A 15,166-nucleotide genomic window follows, 5' to 3' on the forward strand; every position below is an offset into this window, starting at 1 on the left:
TCTATTAATACTAGGTTCGAACCCCGCGTAATACACGGGTTGAATAAATATAATTTTATATACCAAATAATAAAACAATACATCTTTAACAATCTTGTTTATTACATGGGTTGAATAAATGTAATTGTATATATTAAATAATAAAAAAAATATATCTTTAAGAACCCCGTGTATTATACGGGTTGAGTAAATTTAATTTTATATATTAAATAATGAAAAAGTTACATTTTTAAGAACCTCATGTATTGTATGGGTTGAGCACATGTAATTTTATATAACAAACAATAAAAAATTATATCTTGTTATATCTTTATATACCCAGTGTATTATACGGATTGAATAAATCAAATTTTATATATCACATAATAAAAAAATTATATTTTTAGAAATACGGTGTATTACACGAGTTGCATAATAGATAATTTTGAAATCTAATAAATATTTCAAAATATTATATTATCTCCTTTACGAATTGTTTAAATGTATATTAAATTTAATTTTATAATTATCTTTTAATTAATATTAATTATTTATAATTAAGTAGGATAGAGAGGAAAAAATTAAAAAACATGTGTCCCCTCATTAGTTTCTTTTATTATATAGATATAGATACAATACAATATTTATCTATAATCTATAATCTATAATCTATATCTATATACTATATATAAGCATTTCTCATATACAAATTTGTAATTTCCTTCACAAATTTTAAGACGTCATATCAAAGGTCAAGCTTATTTCCCCAATTTTCATACCCTGCTCCCAAATTTGCCCATCTTCAATGAAGTTTCAATGATTCTCAATGTTTCAGCGTTCTCTATTAAATTTGATCATCAATTTATGTAATCCAATCGTTTCTTCTTCAATGGCCCGTCCGTTTCTAGCAATCCCACGTATTAAGAAGTCATCATTGAAATCACGCACAAGTGTGTTGGTGGCGATGGATAAGCTGTTCATATTTTAGGTTTCTCTTTAGTTTCATGGTGGGAGCAAATACCCTCACATTAAAGACGCCAATTCAATCGCCCCTTCCGGTTATCTACAGTCAGCAATGGAAATCAGGAGACAACATTTATGATTATAGTTCCTGATCACCAGGTCCGAATTAGTCTTTTCTCTTCCACAGTACTTCCCCTGATTGAAATTGCTATGAATTTAGGGTTTTAGTTTCCTATTTTGATGATCACAGATTCAAGTTAGATTTCGAGTATTTTGATTGTTTAATTTATATGATTTATGCTCAATGGGGAAGGCTATTTGTTTGTTGCTTTCTCATATTTTGATAAAGATGGCAGTGGCTATATGCCTATATCACCCTTGATGAACTCCAACAAGTCTGCAAAGAAATCAGAGTAAATGATGAATCTTGTAAGTTGCTAAATCATAGTGATTTTGTTATTTAGGTGTGTTTTGATTCTGTTGAATTAGCTGTGTGTCGTTAATTTGTTTCTATTACGAAACTAATTGTTTCATTTCGTATGTTAACGATTAGAAAATTCGTAGTCACAGGAATAAGATATTGTGATTGCAACTATTTTTATGTTTTGGATTATGTAGATATGTGGTTTGGATGTTGTTATGTTGATTTATAATTTATAGCATTTTTATAGTTTGTTTGTGTTTTAGAATTAGGTCTGATTTGTTTTTGGTGTTTAGGTGGTTAGTTTTGAACGGTTGAGGAAAACAGACACGGTGATCTTCTCCACAGGTATCTGTACCTCTTTCGGCGGGTTGACATTAGGCAAGTTCAAAAAACCATTCAATATCTCATTGGATCTGCAATGGTAATATTTTTCTTTTGTATATTCTTGTTGTGAAACTTGTTTTCTTTATTTTTCTTCGTCTAGTATCAGTAGTTGATCTTATGGGTGGGAAAATTAGTGGGTTTGGTAACAATTCGTAAGGGGTAATGTTTTCATGCAGGTTGGAGTGGTTGTGCCGGGCTGGTCACACTTTTTGTTCACTTTCTAAAATGTGTTCATAAATCATTTGCGTTAAATATGCTTATATTATTAAATAAATTGTAAGGTTTGGAGTAAAGTGATTTAGTAAGGTTGTTTGCACTAAAAATGCACTTCAAACTTTTGACCCATTTAGCCTGCCCTTTGGCAGCTAGGTTTAGCAAGTGTTCCCTGTGATACCGGGTCCGTTAGTTATGCATATCTATGTTGTCAAAGATGCAAGGCGGCAAGGTGCATAGGCTGATCCCAGAACTTAAAAAAACATGATGGGGAGAAGGGTGTTTCGGGCCTTTCGGCGGTGGAGGGTAGTATTGTAATTTCAGAGAAAGTGTCGAGTGCGGCTGGGACGGTAGCGCGAAACGTGTTTGAAGTGGATTGTCTACCGTTGTGGGTTTCACTTCTATCTGTGGAAGGAGACCCGAGATGGAAGATGTGGTTGCGACCGTGCCTAGATTCTTGAAGGTCCCTATTCAAATGTTGACCGGTGACCGCGGTGTTGTTGACCCGTTGAGCAAACGTTTAAACCATTTGACCACCCATTTCTTTGGGGTCTATGATGGGCATGGTGGTTCTCAGGTATGTACAGTTTCTAACTTTCAGTAACATTTGAAGTGTGATTGTGAATGGTACAGTTTGACTTTTTTAAGGTCAAACTGTATACTTTTCAACTTCGAAACTGTTACAACTAATTTGTTTTAAATAAATCATTATGCACTTAGGAACAAGTATATACAATGACCTGTAAAAAAGAGACACACGTACCAAAATTTATACTGATAAATCATCTCATGTTTTCTACTGTATCCTCACTATGGCTTTAGGTAGATTGAAGGTTATTACAATATTTTATACTAATTTTCCTATTAAAATTAGTTTTTTTCCTTCCAGTTATTGTTATTGGGGAACATGTATATTTATGTTTATGTTTCACAACGATTTGGTTATGTTGGAAGGGAATAGATGAGCAAGTGGAAGACTTGGGAAACCAAAACAAATACAAAACAACACAGGTCCTCTAGATGGTACGTCACTCATTCAAGTTATTATTATATATCAAATTACGTTAAAATGATAAAGCCAAATACATAAATATTATATTTATAATTATAAATGTATGTAGATAAAATAACTAATAAATAATAAACGAGTCAAACTCAACTTAAAAAAATTACTCACGAGACAATGTCGGGCTTTAGACCTAGAGCTCGAAACCATCAGAAGTTGAGATCACACTCTCTTAAGTTACACGACCCATTCCGGTGCTTAGATGGCCCAGGACTCGACTCGACTTGGCTTGTTTAATTACAAGAATAAATCTTGTGAGCCAATCTCCCATTTTACTTTGGATCGTAAGTCTCCATGCTCTATCTTTAATTATAGACCTTTTACATTTTGTATAGCATAACTAAGGGGGAGGGGTGCTTACCTTAAAACCATGGGCCCTACCCATTTTACTCTACTCACCTACCCGCCGAAGCTACCCATAGGGGTGGAGGCGGTGTATCCGGTTCAGGTACATACCCGCATGACGCCCCCTCCACCCTGACAGAATTGGTGACTGTTTTTCTTGTTGAACAACATTAATGTAACCAAAAACATTTCACAAATTAAGGGATTAAGATCACAATTCAAGGTTTTCTTGATTGAATAATCTTTCCATTAAGCGAAGGCTTTTAATTATTAAATAAAGCATTTAGTGATTATCTTGAATAAACTATTGTTAAGAGTAGTTTATTTTCGTGTTAATAACATAGAAGGCTACTCAAATTACTATGGGAATCCTCTTGATAATTATATAATGATTTATATGGATGTATCACTTCGATAGCATTTTAAGTTGCTTTATAGACAATGGTAGCTGCGTAACACTCAACTGTTTTTTTTTTCCTTTTGCATCAAGAAATTCACCAAAGCCGCATTATATGATGAGATACATGCAAATCATAAGATATATATTATATTAATATGTTTTAATGTTTTTCTAATTCATCTTTTAATTAATTCTTAAACCCAAGCAATCCTGGGAACAAAGGAGAACGACAACACTTTTGTATAGCTAAAGTTATTTTGCTCATTTAAAAGCAAACAACCCATCGAACCGCCCTGTGCACACCCTTAAAATCACTAATGTACGTGTTACCCGCCGCAACGCGCGGGCACCCCACTAGTACTATAAAAAGGAGAAGTGATGTACAAGATTGTAATTTTACCACATGTACAAGTTTTGAAGCAAGATATACAAGAGTGTGGAAGCCAATACAACAGAGATATGGATTTATTTTTAAGACACCTTATTTGAGATTTTGCAACAGGATTGAATGTTGCATTCATTATCTATTATAGCCAACTCTTGACTATCTTACTTTATGGCTATAACTGCCATGGTGGTGATTACAATGCGCTTCATTTCTCATCTTCCTACTCTCTCTATCTACTTCTCTCTCTGCTAAATCTTAACCTTGTTACTTTTCTCCGGTTCATCTAGATTAGCAATCGCAAAACAGGTAATTTCCAATCACCTTCAGTAATCGTTGATATATCCTTTTCAATCATCTCAGTTTTACCAACAATTTGTTCTTTGTGTTTGTATTAATCCGGTAAGATTTCTTGTAATACCACCACATCTTTTGTTTATGTTTTTTTGGATTATGATGATTTTAGTTCTATGGATTTATGTGATCAATTTGGGTTGGGTGTTCCATAATGGGGTTGGTCATTTCGAGCAGGGTTGGTCATTTGGAGCAGCAAGAGCTAACCCTAATTTCACCCCCAATTTTGCTTTTGTAGGTAAGGCTTTTATATACAGATTTAAAGCTTATGAAGTTGATTCCGATAATATCAACCATCAAGAAAATGTTTTTTTTTTCAATCTTTGAGTTGTGTTGTCACGGGGTGGGTGGATATTAAATCCTGAAGAAGTTTATTTTCTATATGCTTTATGATCACACAGTTTCATTTGTATATATTATTTCTTAATCGTTTCCTCAGAGGCTTGGAGAACGATGCAGGACCTGAAAATGCTAGAGAACATGATAACAGTGAGGTTCGTGCATCTTTACTGGTGAAAATGGATGTTCTTTATGGTGCTCCAACGCTCTATGGGTATGTATAGTTTCTCATATTCGTTTCCATTTCCTTTTTTAATAATTAGAAGATTCTGAGCAATCAATAGCGGTTATCGAGCCTTCCAAAATAGCGTAAGCTAGACATTCCATCTTTATCTAGAGTAAACTGGACATTCCATCGCAGACCTATTGCCCCTGCCGGAAAATCCCCCTGCTGATTCGCTGGCGACCAGTGCTGTTGCTTGCTCCTCTTGGTCAAACAAGGTTGCACAGATTAGGGCAAAATTGTTTCAGTTCTTTATTTTTAGGTTTTGTTGATATCAATCTGTGATCCCCTTTCAGATTCACGCCTTTATTTGGAAAATTGAATTTAGGGTTTTTTGCTAATTTTTATTTAATTCTTGAATTGTATCGTACTCTGGTTTGGTAAAACTAAGATATTCGTGAAGCTCTGTATCCTTTTGAGGTAAAGTGTGTACCAAATAAAAGTTCAAAAAATAAAGTAGTTACTTAAAAAAAAGGAAAAAGTAGTGGAAGGTTAATACTCTGATGTATTGTGGTGGATGATATGAATTTGGTCTATGTGAATGTTTTACTTGTTTTACGTTCCGTAAATCATCTATTTTACTCATCTTGCAGTGTTGCCAAATAACAAGAAGCAAATCATGGAGTATATACTGTTGTCACATTCCCTTTCCTGTTTGCTGTGATGTTTGGTGATTAGGGGCATGGTATATGTATCCTGCTGGCATATTTCTCAAGTCAGGTAACTAGGCCAAAACAAAACTACTATGTATCTATACTTTTTGACATTCGCAAGCGGAGACTGATTTTTTATGCATTTTCATGAATACAGAAGCTTGGAGACGGTACCGAGTAGTAAACCATTGGGTAGTCCGGAACGGGATCATGGGTGTGTCAGATCCGATGATGAATAATAATATCGTTTCTAGCAGTGCGTTACAGGGTGGGGTGGGGGTATGGTGGGGTTAGGGGTGCCCGGTGTGGTTGCGGTTACTGTCGGGTCACCCGCAGTTTTGTTAGACAGAATGGGGAAGAATAATGGAGATACGTCGTCGGTTTCGCCTTCACCTTATGAGTTTACTGGGATTGTAAGGGGTAGAAGAAGCGGGACGGTTGAAAAGGTTGTTGAACGAAGACAGAGACGAATGATAAAAAACCGTGAATCAGCTGCTAGATCGCGAGCTCGTAAGCAGGTTAGTGTTGTTTTTGTGTATTTAAGGTGTTTTTTGTTTGTCTTGTTCTAAATGTGAAGTAAATGTTTTGTTTGATTATAGAGAAGAATGAGTTGAACAGTTGGACGCTTTATGCGGTGAAAGATTACATACAAAAAGTTTCTAAAATCTTAAATTAACTCAAACATTAGTTGGCAATAGTTCTTGGAATAAATATTATGGTTTAAGGAATGAACAAATGTGTTTAATCAGGCTAAAAAATTAATAATGGTTTATCTTGTTTACTTTTTTCCGGCTTCTCGTAGGCGTACACTATGGAACTGGAAGCCGAAGTGGTTAACGCAGGTAAACCGAATCAGATTTGGTCGACAAAGGGTTCGGAGAGGTATTACCATGAACACCCGAACTAATCAAGTATGATCATTGATGTGCGTTAGGTGTAATATATTTTAGGTGTATATTTTAAGCCCTTTTTACACTTTTTAGCCAAGTTTTAAATTTATAAAACACGATATTTACTAAAACTAAACACACATATGGGCAAGTGCACCCATCGTGAGCGTAGTATAGTGTTGGTAAGATACCGAGGTCGTCCAAGGACACAAGAGCTTTTAGTACGGGTTTATCCTCAACGTCTAATCAAATCAAAAGTTAGAAAAATGTTTTTAAACTAGAAAAATAAAACTAACTAAGATGCTGAAAAATAAAATAAAAGTAAAAACAGATAGACAAGATGAATCACTTGGATCCGACTCATGTGTAGTGTAACCTTTGATTATTTCCGCACTTTTGCACTTTTTAAGAGATTATCTTAGTTATTGTAGTAGGCCCCTCTTTTGAAGGTGACGTTACCCTCAACCCAGTAGTTTGAGTCAGCAAGGATACAATCCTAAAGGGTCGGATTATTGAAAGATAATTAATTAAGTTATTAATGCATAATGTGGTAGGCTACTCTTTTGAAGGTGACGTTACCCTCGGCTAAGTAGTCCGAGTCAGCAGGGATACAGTCCTAAGTAGCCGGGTTAAAGTTTTAATAGTAGCTTACTTATGAAGGGATCAAAGAGTTTGGACCCCCGCCATCCAATACCGGTGGGTATTGAAGGAGGTCCTACTAAATTTGACCCAGGTCCTTTGCAGGATCTATACACTGAACAATGGCAAGACTCTTACCAAACCGTTCCCTTAACCCCCGACCAGGTAGCCAACATATCTCCATATAGACCGTGGAGATATGAATGGTGAAAATCTTTTATTTTATATAGACGGTAAAATAATGCCAAGACAACACGGACAAATGATAAGGAAGAATCACATTCAACATAAGAAACTAGTTATTAAAGTCAATAATACATAAGCAAATAAAAAGTGTGAAAAGATTAAAAATAAAAAGTATTACACTAAACACTTGTCTTCACCAAGTGATGTAAGAGACTTAGGCAAACATGGCCTTTGATTGTCAAGAACTCTTACGATCAATCTTGGATCCCGAGACGACTCACACACTATATGATGGAGAATGGATGATGGCGGTGGATGATAGTGTTGTGATGGTGGTGGGTGGTGGGTGAAGTGTGAGAGAGGTAGTGTGCCAAGGGATGCCTTTGAAGTGAGCCAAGCTCCCCTATTTATAGCCTGCACAGAAGCCTGGACACGGCCCCGTGTCCGCTGGACACAGCCCCGTGTCCACCCTTTTTCTCTTTCTTCATTAATTACAATTTGTCTTTATTAGCTCCACACACCCCCGTGTCCGCTGGGCACGACCCCGTGTGCAGAAGCGTATCTGTACTATCAAGATTTGCAAGATTCTGCGAATCTTATCGTTGACCATGGCCCCGTGTTGAGCTGGGCACGCCCCCGTGTCGGGAATAGAAGCTTCTATAGCTTTGTCTTTTCTGCAGAAGCCTGGACACGACCCCGTGTCCGCTGGGCACGCCCCGTGTTCAGCTGGGCACAGCCCCATGCTCAGCTTTCTTCTTTTTTTTGCTTTGGGAGATGTTGTCGAGGGGTCGGGCATGCCACGTTTCTTCCTTTTCTTTGTATTTATGTTGGTTTTGGCTGTATATTTGTTCCTTTTGTTCGTTTAAGCTCATTTGACCCTGTAAATTCAAAAGGAAGACAAAAACACACTTTTTCCAACATTAGTACTAAAAAAGGGTTAGTTTTATGCCTTATTTGATGTAATTTATATGTTGCATTTTACACACATCAAATACCCCCACACTTGAATCTTTGCTTGTCCTCAAGCAAAACTCTTTATTATGTGGCTTACACACCCAAATGGAATGGGTAGAAGAGAAGTTTTGGGCTTATCTTGAGTGTCGGGAATCCAAGATCTTTATTGGGTTTTATTTTTATACTATTTACAATCCTATTCGTTATGATTTATTTAGAACATTTCATAAGAGAATTACTTATTTGGGCATAACATGTCTCTTTAAAATTCCATTTATATACAAGTTCACATACCTCACGGGAGATCACTCAACACTCGGCCGAAGATGTATTTTTGTGAAACACTCGAGACCGGCATGGAACTTACTTCTACCATATGCTTGCCAAGCAATCAATCCTCCTCCTAGGCGTAAAAAGCATCGGTTTTCGTAAGACTTTTTATTTTTCATAACTTTTATTTTGATGAAGCATTTCTTTCAAACAAAGTTCTTTTTGATAAACTTGTTTGTTTATTTCTTTTGGCTTCATCATCAGTTTTTTTAATTTTTTTTTAATTTTTTTTGATAAGGAAGTCATAAGAAAAACCGAGCTTTGTTACTAAAATAAAGGGTTAAAAATAAAAAGGGTTTTGGTGGGTAAAAGGGTGTTTGTTTTTGGTTAAGAAATGAAAAGGTTTAGGCTCAAAGGGGTTAACTAGGGGGATTTTTGGGTAGGTGAAAAAAAAGAAAAATAATGGTGTAGAAATAAAAAGGGTTAGTTCTAATGCCTCCATCATTTACTTACTCGGGTTTAAGTTGGTAAGGACCGGGAATGTATCGTCGTGGCAAGTTCTAGAGTTGTAAGAAACCAAGCGGCTATTCACACAAGAAACGAAAAATGAGCATTTAGTTTAAAGATATGTATTTGTATGCTCAATAAAGGCTCAAAACTCACTTTTATGGGAATGGGTTTTTATGTGATCAAGTATATATAATCAAATTTTAACTAGATTTGTCATGCCGTTTCATAATTTTCTTATTTGGTTCTTTTTATCACGAATCGGTTGTAAATTTGTAAAAATATAACCTTTTTAGAACTTGTTATTCCCAAATTAAACCAAGACAAGTAAAAAAAATGATTTTTTTTGAAAAATTCTGGGGTGATTAGCGGTTCCAATAGAGTTTTGTGTAAGATTTGCTATTAGGACTTGCAAAATTCAAGGTTTTAGCATCCCCCCACACTTAAATTACACATTGTCCTCAATGTGTCCCAAAAATAAGTTTTTCGGTTGATTAAAATGTGTAAAAGTGGGTTAAAAACAAGATTTTATGCTACTGGGTAGCTGAACACGGGGTGGTGTGGGCTGAGCACGGCCCCGTGTCCAGATTGCCAGTATCAAATTTAAACAGAAGGCTGGGCACGGGGGCGTGTTCAGTGAGCACGGCCCCGTGTCCAGTTACCTGAACTGGGCATTTTCTGCAGAACCTCGGGCACGGGGCGTGTTGGGTGAGCACGACCCCGTGCTGAACTTGCTGTAATGAAGAAAAATTGTCGGGAGGCTCTGTTTTTGTGCATGGGGTGTGGGTTCAAGTGTCCTTTAGTAACCTCCAGCATTTCGAGTGTGTTTTATTCCTGAAAAGTAAAACTAAACTAGAAAACGTAAAAGTTAATCTAAATTAAAACTAAGCATAGTTCCGCGGAATGCCTCCGTGGTGCGCCACGTTTATAAGGGTCCTTGGCTAGACCCACCTTATCGGGTGGTTCTGGCTCATCTTCAATTAGGGGGTCGTCATTGCCGATTGGATATTTCATTGATCGTTCAAGATCGACACATTTTTTAAATGCCCCTAATTGAATATGTAGATTATTGTACTTTCGGTTTTTCAAGGCTTCGTGTGTTTTTACAAAAGGTCGTCCCAACACTAGAGGAGCGTCATCAAGGATGACAAAGTCGGTTGGGATTACCATTTGATTTGTTTGGACCAAGACATCCTCAACTATACCGATTGATTTTATTATTTTCCGATTAGATAGAAAAATGGGTATTTGAAGTGGAGAAAAATCACTAATACTTAATTTTTCGAAAATGTAGTTCGGCATTATATTAACACAAAGATCTCTATCAATTGTTATATTACTAATAAAGGAGTTTTGAAAAAAACATGGAACTGGTGTAATGTTGATTTCAAATGGGTCTTCTTTTATTAGCGAAGTTTGATCATTTGTTAAGTTAATGCCTACCGTTTCGTCAATTTTAGTGTTAGTGTTTAGCTCTTTTAAAAACTTAGCATGAGTGGGTACTAAACAATGATTTTCAAAAGAAGGTGACAAGAGATTAATTTCTTCAAAATTAGACTCTTCTTGGATTTTAACATTGACGGACTCACCTCTTTCGTTGTTTAACTCATGTGTCGGTTTTTCACTTATTTGTTCTTCCATTTTTACCTCTTCAACTATCTCTTCTTTATTACAAGTTAGTTCTTCTCTCGCGCGGGACTCCTCTTCCCTTGCGCGAGATTCTTTTATGTATCGCTCGATAGTTTTAAGGTGTTCTAGTATCCTATCGGTTACTTCGGTAATAGAATAAGGATCGGGATTTTCAAAGCTTGAATCCGGAGGTTCGATCCTCGGTTCCTCATAGTACTCATATGAAGTAGATGGTTCATACCATTGTTCTTCATTGTAAGTATATGATGGATAAGGGTCGCAATTTTGTTCTTCATAATACTCATATGAGGTGGGTTGTTCACGCCATGGTTCCTCATAATAAGCATATGAAGGTGGTGGCTTATATCTTGGTTCCTCAAAGTACGAGTATGAAGGCTCATACCTTGGTTCATCAAAATATGAGTATGAGTGAGAAGGTTCATACCTTTGGTCTTCATAGGATGTGTATGAAGTTGATGGTTCGTACCTGGGCTACTCATAGTAGGTGTATGAAGTGGATGGTTGAAATAAGTTACAATATTGTACCGAGTGCGGGTAACCACAATTAGTGCAATAGTCTTCCCTATAATCATCCTCCTCATAAGTGCAATAGTCTTCCCTATAATCACACTTGAATTTAATCAGGAGGTTTCTCTTTGATCTGAACCCGGTCTAACCCGTTTAATTCCACCAGGTCCTCATAAACATTTAAAAATTTTGTAGTGGAATTATAAAGTGATTTTAAAATTTTTAAAGGGTTAGAACACAAAAATTTGAACTTACCTAGCAGGAGCCGCTGAAACACGATCCTAGGTGTTCTTCTCAAAGCCTTCTCCCGTGGTTTTGAACTTTGGCTCGCATTTGCTATCAGTACCACGGGCCAGCTGTGGTGTTCTTCCTCTTCCACCAGTACTTCTTCTTTTCTGATGTCCGTCATTGGGTTTCCTGCAAGTAAAGCTTCTAAGTATGCAAGGTCCCCCTCCGGATCAAACGTACTTAATTCTTCATCTTCCTGCAAACCCTCTAGCTCATCCGCAAATTCTCTCTCCCAAAATAGATCATCTTCACTTTCCTCATTCTCTTCATCTGACAAATCCCATATTGGTTCGGTGGGATAAGACTCATCATAAGAGATATCCAGGTCAATAGGATCACCTGCCATTAAGAGAGTAGAAAGAGCAGAACAAGGTAGAGAGAATAAAAAAAAGCTAACTAAAAAAAAAATATTACACAACTATACAAGTAGCACAGATTTTTCAGTTAGGTCTAATCAAAGCTAATAAACGCAATCGCCAAGAGTCCCCGGCAACGGCGCCAAAAACATGATGTGCTAAAAGTGATCTAATTAAACTAACTAATTTTTACCCTAAACTAGACACTCTAAGTTTTAAATTTATAAACTAAGACTCTCTAAAACCTAGACCACACAACCGGCAAGTGTACCGGTCAATGTAGTATAGCCTAAGTAAGTCCGAGTATCGAACCCACGAGACTCTACTGACTACGTTGACTAGACTCGACTAACTTAACTGACCTAACAGTACTTAACTGTTTTTATTGTTTTGGGGGGTCTTCTAACAATCCTAAAATTGCAATTAAACTTAAACTAATTAACTAAATTAACTAGACGCAACTTAGACGAAGATTGAGACCAGAGATGATGAATAACTACCTAGGTTAGAATCCTATTTAACTAGGAATGGATTTCTATTCGAAACTAAAGTGGTATGGAACCGGGATCTTTGTGTGCTAAACCCTAAGAAATCCCTACTAAGACCTCCCTACCCTTCTCAGGAAAAAACCTGTGAGACTCTACAGGGCTGTTATGACTACCGGTTGGTTAGACTTCCTCTCAGTCCTCTAACTTCTTTAAAAGTGCCTTAATCTGACAATTTACCTCTCAGCGCGAAAGTCTAAGGCAACTATGGATTTTAATTTAGTTTAATAGACACGAATAAGATTAGGGAACTAAGACCGATTTCTCTCAAAACCTAATCCTAGCTATATATCAAACCGAGACCTGTTAATAACCTCGAGCCTCTCAGCGACAAGATTAGCAGAATATCAAGTTCTAACTATCTTTTATTTATCGTTTCTAAGGTTATTGGCCAATTCACCCAAAGACTACCCGAACCCGCAAAGACTCGAACAATCAACACAAACCTATCCTATGAAAGACATTCACCGAGGTTCATGTGAAACGAATAAACAATCAATAATCAAAACTAGATACGCATATGCACTAAATTAAAGATTCCAAAGTTCTTTACTTTTTAAGAAAAATCCATCCACACGATAATAAATGAAAAGAAATCCAAACTTTTTAAATAATCACCTAGGTAGCAAGCCAAAAACCATAGTCAAGAATGCAATACAAGTCTTAAAATAATAAATCATAATCATGAATTCAATAAACAAAAAGTATATCGAACCAATAAATTAATTATTTGCAAACCCATAATCGAATCTTGAACTGCGGCCTTGAAACTTTAACCGTATGAACCCCTGCTCCAAATCGTTCCTTCTGTTCTTCGTCTGCTCCTAACAGCCGTCCCCTCTCTGATGTATGCCTATGATTCCTTGGGGTCTCTGATGTTTCAGCCGTAGCCCTCTAATAAATATATCTGCTATTGACATATGTATGCATGGAATCATAGATTGTGGTCCAATAGGGTTTATAAGAGTCATGTTATCTTTAATCTCTTTAACCATACATACAAAAATTGATCCACATGGCCCATTCAATTCACGTAAACATTTGGGCAATTACATTTTAGCGGCCCAATAAACAATCAATAATTATATCGCAGCTTCTTTTTTTTCTTCTAATTGACCACCTCCTTTCACTTGTATACGTGTCATTATAAAATAGAGACAGTGGTCTTGACTCACTCACTGAAAATAGTTGTAATTTTAATTCGGTCACTAACGCCCCACTCTGCCCAACTAGCTAGTCATTTAGTTAATACTCGTTTTCGCTCCATTTACACCAGGACCTGGAGCAACACAAAATAATATAATAACATACTAAAAACTAAATAAAAATAAATAAAACTTATACAATAATTATACACTTTACACGGGACAAATATGTGTATTTTACCCCCACATCACTTATCGTTGACCACGGCCCCGTGTTGAGCTGGGCACGCCCCCGTGTCGGGAATAGAAGCTTCTATAGTTTTGACTTTTCTGCAGAATCCTGGACACGGCCCCGTGTCTGCTGGGCACGCCCCGTGTTCAGCTGGGGACAGCCCCATGCTCAGCTGGGCACAACCCCATGCTCAACTTTCTTCTTGTTTTTTGCTTTGGGAGATGTTGTCGAGGGGTCGGGCATGCCACGTTTCTTCCTTTTCTTTGTATTTATGTTGGTTTTGGCTATATATTTGTTCCTTTTGTTCGTTTAAGCTCATTTGACCTTGTAAATTCAAAAGGAAGACAAAAACACATTTTTTCCACATTAGTACTAAAAAGGGTTAGTTTTATGCCTTTGATGTAATTTATATGTTGCATTTTACACACATCAATCATTGAAACTATAAGACGAAAAAATGTGGTTTCGTTTGTTTTTTCGACCCGCATTTTAGGAGTTCAAAAGTTTTTTTTATGTATTTATTCTCTTCTATACATTTAATTCCTTATTATTATTTTTATGTGAGTTGTGCAGAATTCTTGTAGGTTGATGCTCATATTTATTTGTGGAAATGAAATGCAAGAATTGTGATATCAGACGTTGATGTGACAATTACAAAGTAAATTATATTAACCTCATGGTTTTATTGCTGAAAATTTGTATTTTCACTTTTATTTGGCTTAATTTTATGCATCTTGTAGGCCGAATGTTCTTGTCAGGTCATGCCCTTAGTTGGTAGGAATTGGTATCGGGGGTAGCTCAACTTTTCTTTATCTTTATTTTTGCACACCACTTGTTTGATTTTGTATCTTTCTTCATCTTCATATTTTATTACAAAAGATGAATATAGTCACACATATGAAGAGTTTACAGTAACCGTGGGTATGATTTTGTGACAACCCTCACTAAACCAGGTATCCGTACGACTTAATTAACTATTAATTGTTGCTTAATTACTGTGCTTAACTGAGATTACTGATAAACTGCTACTTGACTATTGATACTTGTATATATCTGCATCATACTTTGATTTCCGTCACTACATTATTTACTTACTGAACTCTAGTGACAAACATGATGCACAAAAGCACAGTAGCACTTGAACGGATAACCTATTGAACATGCTGATATAGCCAGCATCAGGCAGACACTGCCTCTAAAGGCCTGAATGAGCCAGAAATATTTTACTACACCCATAGTGTGTGTAGGGATACAAGGGTTGTTAAACTG

At 36.4% G+C, this 15,166-nt stretch overlaps 1 long non-coding RNA gene across 18 annotated transcripts; it reads left to right on the forward strand.

The window, feature by feature from the left end:
- The first annotated feature begins 711 nt into the window (after window positions 1-711).
- Window positions 712-14,608, forward strand: LOC110877371. 18 transcript variants are annotated; one of them, XR_004866582.1, is made up of 8 exons: window positions 712-1,371; window positions 1,660-2,540; window positions 2,918-2,986; window positions 4,691-4,751; window positions 4,953-5,066; window positions 5,669-5,795; window positions 5,886-6,246; window positions 6,531-6,946. It is a non-coding gene; the product is annotated as an uncharacterized LOC110877371 (long non-coding RNA). The 18 variants fall into 18 exon arrangements; XR_002556996.2 differs by lacking the exon at window positions 4,691-4,751 and adding an exon at window positions 4,752-4,856; XR_002556994.2 differs by having other exon boundaries at window positions 2,925-2,986.
- The last annotated feature ends 558 nt before the right edge of the window (window positions 14,609-15,166 follow it).

Source organism: Helianthus annuus, chromosome 9 (assembly GCF_002127325.2).
Source record: "Helianthus annuus cultivar XRQ/B chromosome 9, HanXRQr2.0-SUNRISE, whole genome shotgun sequence".
Taxonomy (NCBI): Eukaryota; Viridiplantae; Streptophyta; class Magnoliopsida; order Asterales; family Asteraceae; genus Helianthus; species Helianthus annuus.